Source organism: Trichomycterus rosablanca, chromosome 6 (genome assembly GCF_030014385.1).
Source record: "Trichomycterus rosablanca isolate fTriRos1 chromosome 6, fTriRos1.hap1, whole genome shotgun sequence".
NCBI classification, from domain to species: Eukaryota; Metazoa; Chordata; class Actinopteri; order Siluriformes; family Trichomycteridae; genus Trichomycterus; species Trichomycterus rosablanca.
The window spans coordinates 33,337,113-33,350,780 of record NC_085993.1 but is presented as its reverse complement, the minus strand read 5'-3'; the positions used below and the strand labels follow the sequence as shown (position 1 = coordinate 33,350,780).

The window sequence follows — 13,668 nt, the reverse complement described above, 5'->3', positions numbered from 1 at the left end:
CCAATTGAAGAATCACCCATTTACTAAATTCTATGTTAAAAACTCTATGTTATTTTCAGTCCTGTTATTAATATACAACCATCTTCCTCAGAAACCTTGTTAAAATTAAATAAAGTTGACTGAGATTGACCAATACATACTCTGAGTGTACTGTATCTGCTGCGTGTTACTACTGTAGATTCAGTGTTGAACATGAAGTTTAATTTAGTTGAGTTACTACACGCAGATGGCACCCATTAGGTGGAATGATCTAGTAGTGGTCTCACGGGGGCGCCCGTTGCACAGTGAGATGGTGTGTGTGTGTGTGTGTGTGTGTGTTCGTGTGTGTGTGTGTGTGTGTGTTACGTGAAGTGTAGTGGAGGGAGTGTGTGTACAAAGGAGTGAGAGTGAGCTATCATTAGTAAGAGCAGTAAGAGCAGTGGTTGAGGTGTTGAACGGATGAGTGTGAGAGAGTGAAGTTGGGACTGTTTGAAACGCTGTTGCTGTTGTTGGCTTTAATAAAACACATCAGGAGAGTTTTTGGATCGACTCGTTGTTGCCGGTAAGTTTCATTATTCTTTTATTTGTACCGTGTTAAACATAGCGGATGAACATTTAGGGATGCTGACCTTATTGCAAACAGTGTGTTCGCCTTCACGTTATCTGCCATATTCAAAGGAAAAGCACATTAAAATGCACCTTGTCGTTTGGTGGTCGAGTCTAGTCAAAATTGAGTAGGCATTGAGAATGGTCAACAGTGAGTACACACAACATCTGTCTTCTTACTAGTATGTTAATTATGATAAGTTTAGTAATGATGGTGATAATACTCACAATGTTCCTACCTAATTGCCCAAGTTCAAAGATGATGAATAAATAATACTAAAGTAGGATTTCATGTCATGTTATCTAACTTAATACCTTTCTATAACATTAATATCTTATTTACACATAAGTCAAAAGTAAAAAAAACAAAAACAAGAAACACCAAAAAACAGGATGCATGACCCCTATTTAAACCTCCACATGCACACTGTTATACTGTGGAATACCTTTTTATACTTAATTTCCTTTGAACATAGGCTAGTACTTTAATTAAAATAACACATTCATTCATTCACTGTGCATTTTACCACCGCTTTATCCTGGTCAGGGTCACGTTGGGTCTGATTCACTGGGCGAAAGGCAGGAAACACCCCGGACAGCTTGCCAGTCCATCACAGGGCACACACACCCACACACATTCACAGACATACACTCACACTTTTAGTAGCTCCAATTGGCCAGACTGCATGTCTTTGGACCGGGGGAAACCGGGGCACATAGAGAAAACCCAAATGGACACGGGGAGAACATGCAAACTCCACATAGAAAGGACCCTGTCAGAAATTGAACCCAGGCCCTTTACTTGCTGTGATGTGACAGCGCTACCCACTCCGACACTGTGAAACATATTTCTTTTATTATAGCTATGTTCTGTACACATTTTAATATGTCATTTGTATTTTGTAATTTGTATGAATACTTTAAATTTGTCTAAATTAAAATCCCATAATTGATTGAACATGTATATCATGGCAGTCTTAGATGTTCAATAATTTCTGCATCTCTTCTTATTCTGTAATAAAATGATTGGAGGGTGGCACGGTGGCTCAGGTGGTAGCACTGTCGCCTCACAGCAAGAAGGTCCTGGGTTCGATCCCCAGGTGGGGTGGTCCAGGTCCTTTCTGTGTGGAGTTTGCATGTTCTCCACGTGTCTGTGTGGGTTTCCTCTGGGAGCTCCAGTTTCCTCCCACAGTCCAAAGACATGCAGTTAGGTAAACTGGAGATACAAAATTGTCCATGACTGTGTTTGACATTGACAGTGAACTGATGAATCTAGTGTAACGAGTAAGAACTTTAGGACCTAGAAGCTCCATCACTCCCAGTGAAATTGCTACCTATTGCATGAAACCTTGTGGTAACCTTCTTTTTAATGAAACCAGTTGCACTTTGCACAGGGACATTTTTGAAAGTGGTTGAATGCTTGTTTTCCACTCACTGTACCCTTTTACCTGTAAAATTGTTTAAGAAAACATTTAGTGTGTAATTAAAGTGAGCTGTTTTTATTTTATATTGTTCTGATGTTGCCTGTGGGTAGGATATATTTTTTATTTTTGTTTAGATTTAACTTGTGTTATTATGGTTGTGTTATTATTACAGCATTATTACAGTCATCATATTATAGGTAATTTAGTGTAACTGCATTATTAAAACCTTACATTTACATTTGTATATACAGTTACAGTTGTAGCCTAGCAGTTAAGATACTGGACTAGCAAGCAGAAAGTTGCTGGTTCAAACCCCACCACTGCCAGGTTGCCACTGTTTGGCCCTTAAGCAAGGCCCTCAACCCTCAATTGCTTAGACTGTATAATGTGGATAAAAGCGTATGCTGAAAATGTAAAATGTAAAGTATGGTTTGTAGTATTTGTTTACGTGTTAACATTTTGAATTTAGTTTTTACACGTTTAGAGCTTAATTAACATTTACAGGGTTATTTACAGTAAACGTATAAAATCTGTAAAATCCAGCTACTGTTTTGCCACCCTCAGTGCTATGGCTCAGTAATCCCTGTACAGCATCTTTGGCTGTTGACCTTGCTGTAAAAGTTTCTTGACTTTTAGAAAGTTTTATGTGAAGTTGTGAAATAAGCAACAAATGTGAAACAAATGCTGTCAGAGGGGGTTCTCTTAAACGCCTAAGCCACATTCACTTTTAGAAGATTAGTGCTTCTGTTTAAGATTTAGGTGTGAACACTTCTTCTAGTTTGAGCTCTGTTGCTAAGTGGTGTACATGTCCCATACGTCCAACATTCTTTCAACTTCATGGCAACAGTTTAGGGAAGGCCATTTCCTCTTCCAGCATGACTGTGCCCTTGTGCACAAAGCACAAAGATTGTTGAGCTGAAGGAATTCCAGTGTCCTGCACAGATCCCTGATCTTAATCATATTAAACACCTTTGGGCTGAATTGGAACGCTACTGTTTGTTTGTTTATTAGGATTTTAACGTCATGTTTTACACTTTGGTTACATTCATGACAGACACTGTAGTTACTCATTACACAAGATTAATCAGTTCGCAAGGTTATATCGAACAGTCATGGACAATTTAGTATCTCCAATTTACCTCACTTGCATGTCTTTGGACTGTGGGAGGAAACCAGAGCACCCGGAGGAAACCCACGCGGACACGGGGAGAACATGCAAACTCCACACAGAAAGGACCCGGACCGCCCCACCTAGGGATCAAACCCAGGACCTTCTTGCTGTGAGGCGACAGTGCTACCCACTTAGCCACCGTGCTGCCCGGAATGCTATTGTTGTTCAGAATAAAGTACCTTGACGTAATAGGCACAAAATCCCTCAGGCACACTTCAAAGTTTTGTGGAAAGCTTTTACAGAGAGTGCAGGCTATAATTGCTGTAAAAGGTGGAGGACGTGTGGGTGGAGCTGGAAAGTATTTATTAATGCTCATGGTTTTGAAATGGAATATACAACAAGTTCAAAACAGTGTGTGTTGTGTGTCCTTAGTTGGGCATCAACATTTATACAGTATAAGTTAAGAAGCTATTAGTTTTCTTAGTAATAAGGTTGTAGTAGTGTGTTAAATTTGAACCCAGTTAGCATTAACATTTTCTACCAGTAGGAGAAAATAATACATCATTTAATTTTATTACATGTATCATTTTTAGATTTATATTTATTAAGTCATTATATAATATTAATAATAATATTCATTATTAATATTCTAATTATTATTAAGGGGACATTTACCCTGCAAAAAAGTCTGTAAGATGTAAAACATGCACTACAAGTATGTACACACCCTTGGCACTAGCAGTTTTGTCTTCAGCCAAACCTCTTTCAAACTGAAGCATTAAATCAAGCTTGCAGCTATTAAATGTGCCACTGCCACAATTCAGTTTGTCAAGTTTCAGCCCATATAGAGCTTCCTAATTGTCTGGAAAAATAACAGCCCAGCCTAAAAGTGGTAGGCCACAGAAGCCACAGAACTAGACTTATTGTTAGGGATCTGAAAAGGACAGATGACATAGATAACACATGTTATAGAACTGTTATAAGCTGCATGGATTGATGAACCACAGACAGTGCATGCTAAGTGTTACACACAGGTGGTAGCTCGGTGGTTACGGTTTTTGATTTCTGAACTCAAGGTTGCCGGTTCAAGCAATGCTATAGCATCCAGTAGCATTCTAGAGAATTGTGTGCTTTCATTGCATGCAGTTGTGAAAATTATTTGACTACGAACATCTTAAGATGTAGCATGACTTTGCCATTGTGCACAACATGAACAGTTTGGCCTGTTTTATATGGGCGATCTGGACTGGCCTGCATAGATCTCTGACCTCAACCTCATACAAGTCTATGATGTCTAGGATGTGTTGGAACACCAAATGTAATCAGTAAAATTAAAAAATAAAAGTCCAAGCTCTTTAGTATAAGCAAGTCTCCATAGTAATGTTCCAAAGTCTAGTAGAAAAGCTTTTGTAGAAGAATGGAGGCTGTTGTAACATCAGTAAGGGAAACTTCATATTATAATACATTGTTTTGATTGTGATGTTACAAGCACACAATAATGTGATGTTTGGGTGTCCACATATTTTTGGTCATGTGTAAATCTCACAAAGACTTCAGTTCTGGGCCAAGTAAATGCATTAGATCACTGGAGCATTAGGTTATGGAATATATGAGGTGCTGGTTGCCTTTAATCTCAAGCTCTCTTGTACTAAGTGGAAAATTTCGGTGTGATATCTATGGGTGTTTCCCAAATGGACACAAGTTAAACAAACTGTCAGCACTGACGGCAGCTTCCTGATTTAAGGGCTGGAGGGGTAAGCAGCCAGGGGCCAGGCAAGAGACAGAGAGGGCAAGAGAGGTTGGGTGTGAGAAATGTCCCATAAAACCCTCCTTAGGCTCTTCAGGAAGGGCAACAGGTTAGCATGTTTCGGCCCTTTGTTTTTCTACTAGAAGTTTATCCAGTCCTTCTTTACATTCTTTAATGAAGTAAATTCTCTTAAAAAGTATTTAGCAACTATATTCATATTTAATTGTCTTAGATCAAAGTCTAGCTTTAATTTCTGGCCCAGTCAATTTGTGTACTAGCAGTTTTGAGTACTATACATAGATACATCTCTTTGTGAGATCTATTAGAATATACTCTCCAAAAAATAAATCAAAAGGAAGTCAAGAAAGCATTAAAACAAGTATTTGAAGAATTTTTGATAAAAGATATTATGGAGAAGCACATGGAGAGAGAGCTCAAATACTGTACACCAAAACACATCAGAGCTCAGCTTGGTCTGTCTTAAAGTGGTGAATACTGTATATTAAATATGGCAACACTGTCTTGTTCAGCCAGAGAAATGGCCTTACAAAAAACAGTGTATAACAGTATATTTGTAATGTAAATAAATTACCTATTACACTGTGTAACACTATTTCTCCTTTAAAATATGATGGTGGTAGCACCATATTGTAAAGTTGTTTTTAGCAGCAGGTACTGGACAGGATTGATGGAAGCATTTCAGGATTTAAAAAATTAGTGCACAGTGCAAAGATCTTGTATAAAAGCCTGCTTCCCTCTGCTGGCATACTTAAATTCACAACAAAGTTGCCAACGCACCACTAAAGTGACTTAAAACTAAGAAAACTGATGACCTAGAGTTGCTTGGTGAGAGTCTTGATGTCAAGTGAATAATACTTGCAATAATTGCCAAAACTGGTACTAAACATGGGGATTCATTTTTTTGTTATTTACTTAGAAATCAGTGTCTAATTCAAATTATTTTTTTAAGGAACTTTGGAGATTTTGGACAATATATAGAATAAAATTGAAACTCTTTAGCCTTGTACTTACTATGCTTTGTTCCTCCATGTAATCAATCAGTTTTATGGGTTCATGAATACTCCCACTTACTCATACTTGGGATGGTAAAGCTTTACTTTAAGTTGTCATTCCTTCTCACAGCACTTAAAAGACGTTTTGGCACCGAGGATACCAAGAGATTAAGTGTTTTAGGTGTTATTTTATCCCATTCTTTGTGCAAACAGTACGGAGTTGTCATTGACACGTTTAAATTTTTTTCACGCATTCTCTATTGGGGACAGGTCAAGACTGCAGGCGGGCCAATCCAGTATTCGTACCCTCTTTTTCTGCAGCCATGCCTTTGTGATGTGTGCAGCATGTGGTTTTGCATTGTCTTGTTGAAACTGCATGGACGTCCCTGTAGATAGATGTCATGACCATGACAGACCCTGGTTTTTGAACATGTTGGACATCTTTGCTTTTCAAAGACTCAACCTTTCATAAATACTGCTTTTGTACAAAATCATGATTACACTTTCCGAGAGCAGCACATGATGCTACGTTCTAAAGAGATTCAAATACAAATCTTTAAAATGTACCAGTCTGGTAAGGTTACAAAAATATCGCTAAGGCTCGGGTTTGTAAAACTTCACAGTGGGAACCATTATTTACAAATATAGCAAACTTAAAAACAGTCTCTGCACGTGATACTGCGCCGAGTAAGACCCCACCCCTAACAGGTGAAAAGAAGTAATTGGCAGTTGTGCATCATGTCCGAGAGGCATGGCCTTTCTTAGTAAGGCGTTGGGATCGCAGCAATGACAAGATACATGAAATATATATACAAGGGTTCTTCAAAAAGTTTCCACACTTTTTTCAACTCAATTTATTAAGAATGTCAAAAAAAAAATACTTTACATTTCTACATAGTCACTTTCCAATGCATTTTTCCCAGCGTCGTACCACCTTTTTAATGCCATCAGCAAAAAATGTTTTTGGTTGAGCGCACAGCCACTGATGCACTACTGCTTTCACATCATCATCACATGAAAATCTTCGTCCCTTTAAAGCTTCATTGAGCAGTTTAAAAAAGTGGAAATCAGATGGCCGTAAATCCGAAATATAAGCTCTCTCAGTTTCTCAGACACGACCAATTACTACTCCTCCCGCCCTCACAGTTTCCCACCAGTGTGTGTTTATATATATATATAAATATATATATATACAGTATATATAAATATATATATATATATATATATATACATCAATCAGCAATAACATTAAAACCACCTTCTTGTTTCTACACTCACTGTCCATTTTATCAGCTCCACTTACCATATAGAAGCACTTTGTAGTTCTACAATTACTGACTGTAGTCCATCTGTTTCTCTGCATGCTTTGTTAGCCCCCTTTCATGCTGTTCTTCAATGGTCAGGACTCTCCCAGAATGGTGGTGGTGGATCATTCTCAGCAGTGACACTGACATGGTGGTGGTGTGTTAGTGTGTGTTGTGCTGGTATGAGTGGAGCAGACACAGTAACGCTAATGGAGTTTTTAAACACCTCACTGTCACTGCTGGACTGAGAATAGTCCACCAACCAAAATTATATGTAGACAAAAGCTCCCATGGGCAGCGTCCTGTGATCACTGATGAAGGTCTAGAAGACGACCAACTCAAACAGCAGCAATAGATGAGCGATCATCTCTGACTTTACATCTACACGGTGGAGCAACTAGGTAGGAGTGTCTAATGGAGTGGACAGTGAGTGGACACGGTATTTAAAAACTCCATCAGCGCTGCTGTGTCTGATCCACTCATACCAGCACAACACACACTAACACACCACCACCATGTCAGTGTCACTGCAGTGCTGAGAATGATCCACCACCTAAATAATACCTGCTCTGTGGTGGTCCTGTGGGGGTCCTGAACATTGAAGAACAGGGCTTAAGCAGGCTTAAAAAGTATGTAGAGAAACAGATGGACTACAGTCAGTAATTGTAGAACTACAAAGTGCTTCTATATGGTTAGTGGAGCTGATAAAATGGACAGTGAGTGTAGAAACAAGAAGCAGGTTTTAATGTTATTGCTGATCGGTGTATATATACACATATATTTATAATAAAATTATAAAAATATATTTATTAAATATGTGTTTATTAATAGACTAGAGTTTTAGAGTATTAAGTTGCAAACATGGCTATTGTTTGTTCTGGAGACACTATGTTGCTGAGAGAAAAACAAATAAGTCACAGTCTTTCGAGCTTCCTGTTGTGACCCCTAGCACACCTAAGGAAATCCCAATATAGATATGGAAAGACTTGCATATTACTGGTCAGCAAGTGTAACTTCAAAACAATAACAATAAGGAATAATTAGTTAAAACTTTTCCCTCATTATTAACCATTTCCTCAGCTTTTATGTTAGGCATTAGGAAGAGATATCATCACTGTATTAGAATGATTAATAGATTTTAGAAAAAAATTACTGTTACTTTAGCTTTCAAAAGTATCAAAAGAAATAGAGGGCAGTGGCAGCTCCGTGCCTAAAGTACTGGCCTAGTAATTTAACGATTGCTCTTTCAAGCACCATGACCACCATAAAGTCACCATTGTTAAGTTCCTGAGCAAATGCTTGAGATATATTAATTCACAACTGTAAGTTGCTTTGGATAAAAGCATCTGGTAAATTTCATGAATGTAAATAAATTTTTTTACATTTTTGTGTACTTGCACATAAGTGACAGTCTAAGCCCAGTTCATAATAGGATTTTAACACAAAATGTTTGCTAAATGAAGACTGCACGGCAGGAGAATGCACATTACAATACATGATCACTGACACAGATCACCTAATCACAAATTTGTGCCTTCCCTGAAAAACTCAAGTAAAAGATAAGGGAGGCAGGAAAAACAAGCTGTTTAATACTTCTCATAATTAGGGCTGCAATATGTAGGCACATGTGATCATGCTAACAATACGACTTTTATGTTAGGTTCACGTAATTGTTCACCATAAAAGATAAAATGTCCAAAAACCTATGTGAATCAGGCTGCACATGTAGCATAGGAGAGACACTGCTTTGGTTGACAAGTTGAAGGGCTGCCACAGCACAGTGTGCTTAAAAATGTCCCATTAACATTGGCAGTTAACTAATTTAGCTTTAATCTGCATCCACTGCTACAATCCAAACTGCAGAACTGGACTAAATAATATTTGTAATTTTTGTAATATCATTGTTGTTCTAAGATATTGTCAAATCAAAAATCAAAATCCAAGTTTATTTGTCACATACATAGTCATACACAGTACAGCTGACAGTGAAATTCTTGTGTGCAGGCAATTATAGTTAGTAATATTTAATTTGGGATGCAACCAGGTTTGCAGCCTGGCTTATGTGACCTGTTAACCGGCTCATATTTTACACAAATAGACACATGTCAGACATGTGGATTATCTGCTTAGCTCACCATAAATGGAAATGTCAATTTATGTCAAGAAAAACTTTTTGATTTTAGCCGGGCTTTCCCCCCCAAATATTATATCATTAACAAGCATTATTGCTTAACATTTGTCCTTTGCAAAGGAACACACTTCCATTTTTTTTCACCATCTGGTCAATCCATATATGCTGTATGGCCAAAAGTAAGTGGACAAACCTCATAATTCTTAAGTTTAGATGTTTCAACCACACCTCTTACTAACAAGTGGATAAAATTAATAACAATTATGGATGTAACGATGCACCACAAGACAGTTAAAAATCGATGCACATGTGCTACGATTCAAATCGGTTATTAATTTAAGATTAATCGATATTCACTTCGCACTGGCGCTATTCACCTTGCCTGGTTTACGGCACTTTACAAAGTTGCCAGGTAGGGGGATTTTCCAGCCAAATGTATATATGTGAGGATACTTTCTTTATTTGTATTATTCATTTATTTATATAATGTTGGATTTGTTTTAAATGTCATTTCAGTTTTTTTGTACACAATAAGCATAGTTTGTACCTACCTCAGAAATAAAAGGGCATTCATTATTTAGATCAATAAAAGATCATCACAAATACAGTATTTTATTTTTTATTTTTTAAAGAGAAATAATAAAAGGAAACTTTGTCATATTTTGTCTTCAATTTTATTTTGTTTTAAAAAAATCAGGAAAAAATCGTATCGTGAAGTGTATTGTTACATCCCTAGTAACAATAAATAAAATGCCTGCAACTTTGTAGGGACAGTTAGGAAAATGCCCTTTTCTATTCCAGCCTGACTGTGTCCCTGTGCACAAACCAGGTTTAATAAAGACATGATTTCCACAAGATGTGTTGAGGAACTCCACTCTCCAGTGGCCTGCACTGATCCTTGACCTCAACCGCCTTACTTTCTTGAAGAGTCGATTGTAAGCCAGACCTTTTGGTCCAACATCAGCGTGTGACCTCGTTGCTTGAAATGCTCTTTTGACAAAATGGGCACCAATTCACACAGACACACCCACACAGGCTATTTCATCCTCAAATGGGGATGTAATAAACTCTATATTAGTTCCCCCTGGTTTTATAATGACATGTTCAAAAAGGTCATGGTCAGGTGTCCACATTGTTTTAGTCTTAAAGTGTTAGTATTATAATCCAATAATGTAGTATAGGCCTGTTAAATACGAGGGTTCTTCAAAAAGTTTCCGCACTCTTTAAAAAAAATCTGTTTATTAAGAATTTCCTAAACAACCTTCGGATACATTTTCCCAGCATCGTACCAACTTTTTAATGCCATCAGAAAATAATGTTTTGGTTGAGCATGTAGCCACTGATGCACCACTGCTTTCACATCATTATCACATGAAAATCTTCTTTCCCTTAAAGCTTCTTTGAGCGTCCAAAAAGGTGGAAATCAGATGGTGCCAAATCCGGACTATAAGCTATCTCAGTCTCTCAGACACAACCAATTACTACTCCTCCCGCCCTCATCGTTTCCAACGAAAACATATAAGAGCGGAACTTTTTGATAGCCCTCGTATATTTATTTGTTCAATAGACAAGCTTTAAATCAGCAATTTGGTTTATGCTAGCTATGCTGCTTTCCTGTCATGTTACAACAGGTAGGATGTACATTGTTATTGCAAGGTGTCAGAAAAAGACATTTTCAAAGATTAAGTATTAAGATATTTTCATATAATAATAAATTATCGTAACAAAAGGCTCAGAGATAGGCATTAAAGCTATTCAGGTTAGATCATAATCAGTCTTTTGGTATTGTTGTTTGGATGCTCCTCTCCAGCTGTCAGCAAGCGCTTCTGAGAAAGGAATAAGGGAAGGAAAGCAGGAAGGAAGGTTTAAAAGAATGGACACCACATGTGGCTATTTTTTTTTTAGCAGCATTTATAATTAGCCCAGCTACATCAAATATCACCTACTCTTCAATAATATGTCCTTGATTTTACATCCAAGTTATTCTCTAACCAGCTGTAAAATCATTATTCAATTCAGCATCTGGATTTATCTCAGGTGTCTTTACTTTGTAAATCTGTACCTTGACTGAGTTCTCTTTAAAACCGTGAGAAGCTTTTCCTAATAAAATAGAGTCACACACCAATGAATGTTAGGATAAAAGCACTCTTATTAATTCAGTATGTCTGTCTGAAGTTCTGGGAAACATGTCCCTTACCATTCCACAAAGGCAAAAAAGCCAGTGGATAATTTTCCACATATGAGTCAAATCATGTGGTTTTGTTCTCAGGTCCAGGCAGGAAATGTTTGGAGGCCGAACAAAAGAATCACATAGCATTGTGTACACTTGGCCACGACAAGACCGACAAGTCTTGATTAAAAAAGGAAAACAACAACAAAGCCATGAACATGTCCAAGATGCATTGAGGCAGTTAAAATTTAGAGTTTTAGAAGAGCCAGCCTACCTTGTGTTTTCTTAACACACTGCTGATATTCATCTTACAGAGAAATCATTCTTTCTGATCTTTTTAAGGTCTATTGACATGCTATTGGGTCCAAAATAAACTAAAGGAATAGGTTACACATGGATAGGGGTACAGATTTAAAGCTAAGAATCTCCTCTTTTTGACAAATTTCAGCTTTTACTTTATTAACCTTATAAATATTGTACTATTTAAGTATCATTGCGTAAGAGTCTAGTAATGTACAGTGTGTATGAATATTAACATTTTCTTGAAATCATCCACAAACCCCATTTCCAAAAAAGATGGGACATTTTGTAACATGCAATTATAAAAGTCTGTGATTTGTTAATTCTCTTGAATCTTTATTTAACTGACAAAAGTAGAAAGAAAAGATTTCCAGTGTCCATTGTAAAAAGCGCTATATAATTACATTTGACTTGACTTTATTTAGGGTTTCCATCTTTATTATATTTTCTTAACAGAAACAAATTTAGAATTTGATGCCTGCAATATATCCCAAAAAAGCTAGGACAGAGGCAACATAAAAGTAAAAAGTTTATAGAATATTTAAGTTACAGTGTTCCATACTAAGCAGGTGAATTGGTAACAGGTGAGGGAATCATAATTGGATAATTGGGATACACCAAAAGATCAGTTTTTACAAGCAATGATGGGTCATGGCTCACCACTTTGTGCCAAACTTTAGGGGAGAATTGCCAATCAGTTCAAAAAGAACATTTCTCAATGCAAGATTGCACTAATTTTGTCTTTCACCATCTACCACACATAATAATCTGAAAAGGGTTCAGGGAATCTGGAGTCTTATTCCGTGTGGGGCAAAGCTGGAAACAACTGTTGAATGTGCTTAATTTGAGCTCTCAGATGACAGTACATGAGAAACTGTCCTACTGTAATAAATATAGACATGTGGACTCAGGAGTACTTCAGAAAACCATTGTCACTTAACACAGTCTACCACTGCATCAAGAAAATTCGTGTTATAAAGGTTTAGAATGCATTTATGATATTCTGTAATAATTTTCAATAATTGTATGTGAACTGTGTGTTTGAAAAGGTAATTTGACAGAAAAAAAGCTGCTATATTTAGGAAAGCTCACTCACTTTCTTAACCACTCATCCAATCAGGCTGAGGACCACCCCACCTGGGGATCGAACCCAGGACCTTCTTGCTGTGAGGCGACAGTACTACCCATTTAGCCACCATGCCACCTTTAGACCCACACCCTTTAAATGTGCAGTTTGTGTCTAAATGTTTGTCTGACTATTGGAGAGACTTGATTAACATATTGTTAAAATGATTAGACCCAAGCTAAAAGGTTTTAGTGTCATTTATACAGATCGCAGGTTGTGACTCTTATAAAAAAAAAAAAAGACCAGAATGAATACTTTTCATGGCTCTTACAATTCATCTTTTTAAGATCTCTACTTTATTTTGAATTAACTTGTAAATGAATGATTTATTGCTTTTCTGACTTTATTTTGATTTGTTTTGTGAACAGCAGCAACCTTACTGGAACTCAGAAAGATTTTTTTAACACTGTGAAGTAAATGGAAAGAGTACATTTACCTATTTTTACAAAGGTGTTGACTGGTGATACATTGAGAGTAAGTTTCCAAAGTAATGTGATGACATGAGATCAAAGAACCTATTTTAGCAAACTATTAAACGACAGGGCGCCATCATGGCACAGCTGGTAAAGTGGGTACCACAGAATATCTTGCTTACTAGAACCTAATAGATATTTTTTACCTTACTTTTTTTTTAAACTTACATTTTCCCCATTTTTGTGAACATGGTTTCTTCCAAGAACTTCTTTTGCAAAAACTTGAGGCAAAAGTAGAAAGAAAAGATCCCCAATGTTTTCACTGATCAGCATCACTGTATTTT

General features: G+C 37.0%; 1 protein-coding gene across 1 annotated transcript in view; it reads left to right on the top strand.

Moving 5' to 3' along the window:
- Positions 1–451: 451 nt before the first annotated feature.
- calcrlb (calcitonin receptor-like b) overlaps positions 452–13,668 on the top strand; it is a 34,522-nt gene continuing 21,305 nt past the window's right edge. Inside the window, exon 1 of the mRNA XM_062996864.1 lies at positions 452–541. The gene's annotated coding sequence lies outside the window, so the exon portion shown is untranslated. The remainder of the gene's footprint in view (positions 542–13,668) is intronic.